This window comes from Peromyscus maniculatus, chromosome 4 (assembly GCF_049852395.1).
Source record: "Peromyscus maniculatus bairdii isolate BWxNUB_F1_BW_parent chromosome 4, HU_Pman_BW_mat_3.1, whole genome shotgun sequence".
In the NCBI taxonomy this organism is placed as follows: domain Eukaryota; kingdom Metazoa; phylum Chordata; class Mammalia; order Rodentia; family Cricetidae; genus Peromyscus; species Peromyscus maniculatus.
In genome coordinates, this window is record NC_134855.1 from 143,149,360 (window position 1) to 143,156,552 (window position 7,193).

Below are 7,193 nucleotides of genomic sequence, written 5' to 3' on the forward strand. Positions count from 1 at the left end.
TGAGATGCAGGATTACCTGGCTACTTGTCTTGTCTTCATTAATGTCTAGTCCTTTTGTTCCGAAAACACACAGACTTTTAAAGGAAACATACATATCCGCATTAACACAAGTATAGAATGTGTGGTGTGCACACATAACACACAATCAGCTGAAGATGATTCTCTGTTCCATGTTTGAGCAGGTAAAAGACATCTGTCAACTTTATAAGTCCATTTGGACTATATAACAAAACTGCAATATAAATCTCCATCCACGCCATATGAAGGATGGCGACAGCCGTCCGAACTCCTGTCCTGGTCTCTCACTTCACTCTCCTCTCTAGACAACATGAGCTTCACCACCCGCTCCACCACCTTTTCCACCAACTACCCCTCCCAGAGCTCTGTGCTGACACCCAGCCAGCGGGTCCGTCCTGCCAGCAGCGCGTCCAGTGTCTATGTAGGTGCTGGGGGCTCCGGTTTCCGGATCTCCGTGTCCATGCCACAAGCGTCTGGGGTGGCTCCATGGGGTCTGCAGACCTGGTTGGAATGGGTGGCATCCAGACCGAGAAGGAGACAATGCAAAAACTGAACGACTGCCTGGCCAGCTACCTGGACAGGGTGAAGAGGCTGGAGACTGAGAATAGGAGACTGGAGAGCAAAATCCAGGAACATCTGGACAAGAAGGGGTCCCAGGGTGTCAGAGACTGGGGCCACTATTTCAAGATCATCGAGGACCTGAGGGCTCAGATTTTTGCAAATTCTGTGGACAATGCCCGCATTGTCCTGCAGATAGATAATGCTCGTCTTGCTCCTGATGACTTCAGAGTCAAATATGAGACAGAACTGGCCATGCGCCAGTCTGTGGAGAATGATATCCATGGGCTCTGAATGGTAGTGGATGACACCAACATCACGAGGCTGCAGCTGGAGAGAGAAATTGAAGCCCTTAAGGAGGAACTGCTGTTCATGAAGAAGAATCACGAGGAGGAAGTCAAAGGACTGGAAGCCCAGATTGCCAGTTCCGGATTGAACGTGGAAGTGGATGCCCCCAAATCTGAGGACCTCAGCAAGATCATGGCTGACATCCGGGCCCGGTATGAGGAGCTGGCTCAGAAGAATCGTGAGGAACCACAAGTACTGGTCCCAGCAGACTGAAGAGAGCACCACGGTAGTCATCACCCAGTCTGCTGAAATCAGAGATTCTGAGACCACACTCACGGACCTGAGGCACACCTTCCAGGTCTTGGCGATTGACCTGGAAGCCATGAAAAATCAGAAGATCAGCTTGGAGAACAGTGTTAGGGATGTGGAGGCCCGAAACAGCATGCATTTGGAGCAGCTCAATGGGGTCCTTCTGCACCTGGAGTCAGAGCTGGCCCAAATCTGGGCAGAGGGGCAGCGCCAGACTCAGGAATATGAAGCCTTGCTGGACATCAAGGTCAAACTTGAGGCTGAGATTGCCACCTACCGCCGCTTGCTGGAAGATGGGGAAGACTTCAGTCTCAAAGATGCCCTGGACTCCAGTAACTCCTTGCAAACTGTCCAGAGGACAACCACCCACAAGATCGTGGATGGCAAAGTGGTGTCCGAGACAAACGTCACCAGAGTTCTGAGGCATTGAGGCTGACAAAGAGGCTACCCCTGGGGACTAAGGGACCAATGAAAGTTAAGACGTCTCTAGAAAAAAAAAAGAAAGAAAGGATGGCATGTAATAATTAGTCATAAGGACTCTGTAGCCAATAAGATTGATCATGTTTCATCCAGCCTCAGAGTTGTTCCCATGTAGAGGGATCAGCATATACATCATCTGTCATGTAGTTTTTCTTGGTTTCTTCCTTCAGCCAAGATTTTCAAGAGGTCTTCCCAGATCAAATCTGGTCTTTATTAATTTTTAAGGAATCCATAGCTTTTTGTTTCCTGTGGAAATGAAGTCATAACCTCCCCCAACAAAACATATTTTCTGACTTCCATTCTGAAGTTAAGACATCCTTAAAATATATAGGCTGGTTCAATTCAGTAGCTTTTTCCACGATACAATATTTTCCAGCAGCTGTCATTTTTTATTCATTAGCATTTAAAAAATTTAAAGTTAATAAAGCATCATATAGGGTTCAAATGTCCTGTGTTATATTTCCCTTCCTTACATGGCTTATTCTTTTTATATTACTTTACTGTCTCTTTAAAGACTGCATTATTTTTAAACTATTTCTTTCTATGACTATCTATACACATTTTCTTTTCTTTCTTCAGCACCTAAGCACATTTTTAATAATACTCTACATGTTCATAGGTTTTCTCCATCCAGGCTTTCTGCATGCTGTGGCTCCTGGAAATTTTTGAAAAATGTTGCAAAGCCCTTCTGTGCATTTGCAGGCTCCTTATGCACTCTTCACAGCACTGACAGCTGGCTCTGCCCTGCTTGGGTTGGTCCAGCATGCTACCCCATTGATAAGGCTGCAGCTACTGCTTATCTTTCTATGAGAGCCTAACCTCATGCCCGTGGGTACCAACAGTGAGTTGCACCTACCCACGCCAGCTCTGGTAAGTTTCTGGGCCATGCTGCAGCCTGTGTTTCTACCTAGTCTCTGCCAGGTAGCATGCCAGCTGCTCACAGGCCTTGTGCTTCGATATATGGGCCTCCAGGTTGGACACCAAATGTAATAGGTTTTTTCTTCGGACCTCCAGCTCCCAAATAATGACACAGATTTTTTATGAAATGTGAAATCTTGGCCTTAGCATAAGCTTGTTCTCAACTAGCTCTTAAAATTTAAATTAACCCATTTATATTAATCTACGTTCTGACACATGCCTTGTTACCTCTCCTCCATACTGTACATCTAACTTCCTCCACATCTCACAAAGGAATCTATACCTCTCTAATTCCTTCCCAAAGTTCCTATCTCTGCCCAGAAGTCCCACCTCTCCTCTCCTGCCTAGCTATTGGCCATTCAGTTCTTTATTAAACCAATCAGAAGGTGCCTCTTCAGAGACACATCTTCACAGTGTGATCAAGTATCCCACAACACTCCACATCCTCTCTAGCATGAGCTGTCACTTGTGGTTTTGGTCTTAGCCATTCTGATGGGTATAAGATGGAATCTCAGAGTCATTTTGATTTGCATTCTCTGATGGCTAAGGATGTTGAGTATTAAGTGTTTCTCAGTCATTTGAGACTCCTCTGTTGATTTTGATGTCAAGTTTCTTGAGTTCTTTAATTTTTTTTGGAAATTAGCCCTCTGTCAGATGTGGGGTTGGTGAAGATCTTTTCTCAGTCTGTAGGCTGCTGTTTTGTTCTATTTTCAGTTTCATGAGGTCCTGTTTATTAAGTGTTGATCTCAGAGCAGTGGTGGCACACACCTTTAGTCCTAGCTCTTGGGAGGCAGAGGTAGGTGGATCTCTGTAAATTCAAGGCCAGATCTACAGAGAGAGTTCCTAGACAGCCAAAAATTGCTCTTTGGTGCTGGAGAGATGGCTCAGTGCTTAAGAGCACAGACTGTTTTTCCAGAGGACCTGAGTTCAATTCCCAGCACCTACATGGCAGCTAACAAGTATAACTCTAAAATCTGACATCCTCACACAAATAAACATGCAAGAAAACCAATAATGTACATAAAATAAAAATAAATAAATTATTTGAAAAAAATGTTGATCTTCGTGTCTGTGCTATTGGTGTCCTGTTCAGGAAGTTATCTCTTGTGTCAATGTGTTCAAGGCTATTCCCCACTTTCTCTTCTATAAGGTTCAGTGTATCTGGATTTATATTGAGGTCTTTTATCCACTTGGACTTGAGTTTTGTGCAGGGTAATAGAAATGGATCTATTTGCATTCTATTACATGCTGACATCCAATTATGCCAGCATCACTTGTTGAAGATGCATTCTTTTTTCCATTGTATAATTTTGGCTTCTTTGCCAAAAATCAGATATTCATAGGTATGTATATTTATGTCTGGGTCTTTGATTTGATTCCATTAATCCATCTGTCTGTTTTTATGCTAATACCATGCAGTTTTTATTACTATAGCTTTGTAGTAGAGCTTGAAATCAGGGATAGTTATACTCTAGAAGTACTTTTATTGTACGGGATTGTTGTAGCTATCCTGGGTTTTTTGTTTTTCCATATAAAATTGAATATTGTTTTCTCAAGGTCTGTAAAGAATTGTGTTGGGATGTTTAGTGGTGATTGCATTGAATATGTAGATCATTTTTGGTAAGGTGGCCATTTTTACTATGCTAATCCTACTGATCCAGAAGCATGGGAAATCTTTCCATCTTCCACCGTTTCCAATTTCTTTCTTCAAAGACTTGAGTTTCTTCACATACAAGTCTTTCACTTGCTTAGTTAGAGTTGCACCAAGGTATTTTATATTATTTGAGGCTGTTGGAAAGGGTGTTGATTCCATAATTTCTTTCTCAGCTTGTTTATCATTTGTATATAGGAGGGTTACTGTAGTTGGAAGGTTTCTCCTGTCCCTCTTGGCCCCACAGCCACTCAGACCCAAGTAAACACACAGAGGCTTATATTATTTACAAACTGTATGGTCTAATGGCTCAGGCTTCTCACTAGCTATCTCCTATAACGTAACCCATTTCTATTCATCTATAAGTTGCCATGTGGCCATGGCTTACCAGTACTTTCCATCTTGCTTCTCCTGATGGTGGCTGGCATCTCCTCTCTGTCCAGGCCTCTCCTTTTCCTGTCTCTGTCCTGAATTTCCCACCTGCTTATAAGCTGCCTTGCCATAGGCCAAAGCAGTCCATTTATTAACCAATGTGAAAAACACATATTCACAGCATACAGAAAGACATCCCGCAGCAGGTTATTGACAATTTTGAGTTAATCGTATATCCAGTCACTGTGAAATAATCTTTTTGTACCTTGTGAAGATGTGTCTCTGACAAGGCACCTTCTGCTTGGTTTAATAAAGAGCTGAATGTCCAATAACTAGGCAGGAAAGGATAAGTGGGACTTACAGGAAGAGATAGAAACTCTGGGAAGGAATCAGAGAGGTGGGGATTCACTAGTGAGATGGAACAAGTTGGATGTACAGTACTAAGGAGAGGTGATGAGCCATATTACAGAATGTAGATTAATATAAATGGGTTAATTTAAGTTTTAAGAGCTAGTTGGGAATAAGCCTAAGCTAAGGCCAAGCTTTCATACTTAATAAAAAGTCTATGTGTCACTATTTGGGAGCTGGTGGTCCAAAGAAAGTCTGACTACATCCAGTCACTTGTCCATAGGTGTTTATCAGTTGTAGCAGTTCCCTGGTAGAATTTTTTGGGTCACTTATGCATACTATCATATGATCTGCAAATAGTGATATTTTGACTTCTTCTTTTCCAATTTGTATCCCCTTGATTTCCCTCTAGTTAGAACTTCAAGCACTATATTGAATAGGTATGGAGAGAGTAGACAGCCTTGTCTTGTTCCTAATTTTAGTGGAATTGCTTTGAATTTCTCTCCATTGAATTTGAGGTTGGCAATCAGCTTGCTGTATATTGCTTTTTTTGTGATCTCTCTAACACTTTTACCATGAGGGGTGTTGGACACATGCTCAACTATGTTCATAGCAGCATTATTTGTAATAGCCATATCCTGGAAACAACCCAGATGCCCCTCAACTGAAGAATGGATAAAGAAAATGTGGTACATATACACAATGGAGTACTACTTAGCAGAGAAAAACAATGACATCATGAGGTTTGCAGGCAAATGGATGGAACTAGAAAATATCCTGAGTAAGGTAACGCAGACTCTAAAGGACAAACATAGTATTATTCACTCATAAGTGGATACTAGATATAAAGCAAAGGACAACCAGACTGTAACCCACAGCTCCAAGGAGGCTAGCTAATAAGGAGAATCCTAGGAAGGACACATGGATTGCCCAATGATGGAGAAATGGATGAGATCTCTCATTCTTGTTGAAGTGGCAGAAGTCTTACCATGCCGCTCTTTGGGATGTTTTCATCTTAAAGAAAGTTGGAGGAGGAACAGAACATTAGAAGCAACTTTAATGCTCACTGAGAGACTGTGGATTGATGGAATAGAAGGAATCTGCTCATTGGAGATTTTCCCATGGCCTGCTGGGAAGCATGATCCCTGACATCTCTGGGAAGTTCTTAGTTTATAAGGCCCTATTAGGAAAAGGGTCATGGGGGTCTTTAGGTGGTAGGAGGGATGACTGGTAAAATTTCGACTCAGATTTCTAGCCAGAAATTCAGAAATATGTCTGATTAGTATTTGCCATTGTGCTTCAAGAATGTTTCTTTAAAAATATTTATCTTTATTTTATATGCATTGGTGTTTTTGCCTTGATATATGTCTGTGTGAGGGTGTCAGGTCCCCTAGAACTGGAGTCACAGACAGTTGTGAGCTTCCATGTGGCTGGGAATCAAACCTTGATCCTCTGGAAGAACAACCAATGGTCTTAACCACTGAGTCATCTCTCCAGCCCTATAATGTTTCTTTTATTTAATAACAGTCTATTTTAACCCAGAGACTCTAAAAATGGAGGAAGTTATAGATCAAAAAATTTTATGCAGAAAGTAATTTCTTTATTAGAAACCAAATATTTGAGGAAGTTTAATCCAAGGAAAGCAATTGTGAACGCGAATTGTCACTCATGGAGCAAAGATATGGGACCACATAGAAGCCTGTATCTTGAAAATATTACAGACTTCACTCAGGAAGATGATTCCTTGGGAAAGAGGACAATTAGTGGTATGTGTACTGTAAAGAATCAGGGGTGAACATGAGAGGCTGGTTCCAGCTGGGTTAACCATTCCAAATTAGAGTGTGAGGTCACCAATAGGGAACTGCCTCCCACTACTCCCGTTGTTTGCCTTCTCTTGAGATCAACTGTCACTTAACTCAAACCTGCAGGAAATATTCTTTTCCTTCAGTGTGTTACAGACACCTGTGGTTTCTACCTTTTGTGTCTACTTTCCATCTCTTATGTATCACCAGAAAAAAAGGAAAAAAGCTGAATAAAGGAGATTAGATTTAGGAATTTCATTCTAAAAGAAAAGGGGACATATAGAAATGATAGGATAAAAGTGTAGGTTATTAATCTGCTTTGATCCAAAAACTAATTATTAATCTTACATATTTTACATTAGTATGGACTTTGGTTTATTGATACAAATTTAAAGTTAATTTTGTTATACTGTATGTATGTTGCTACTCTTGTTTAAGGTATTGTGTTT

At 41.5% G+C, this 7,193-nt stretch overlaps 1 pseudogene; it reads left to right on the top strand.

The window, feature by feature from the left end:
* Positions 1 to 327: 327 nt before the first annotated feature.
* On the top strand, positions 328 to 1,607 carry LOC102925731 (keratin, type I cytoskeletal 18 pseudogene; annotated as a pseudogene).
* The last annotated feature ends 5,586 nt before the right edge of the window (positions 1,608 to 7,193 follow it).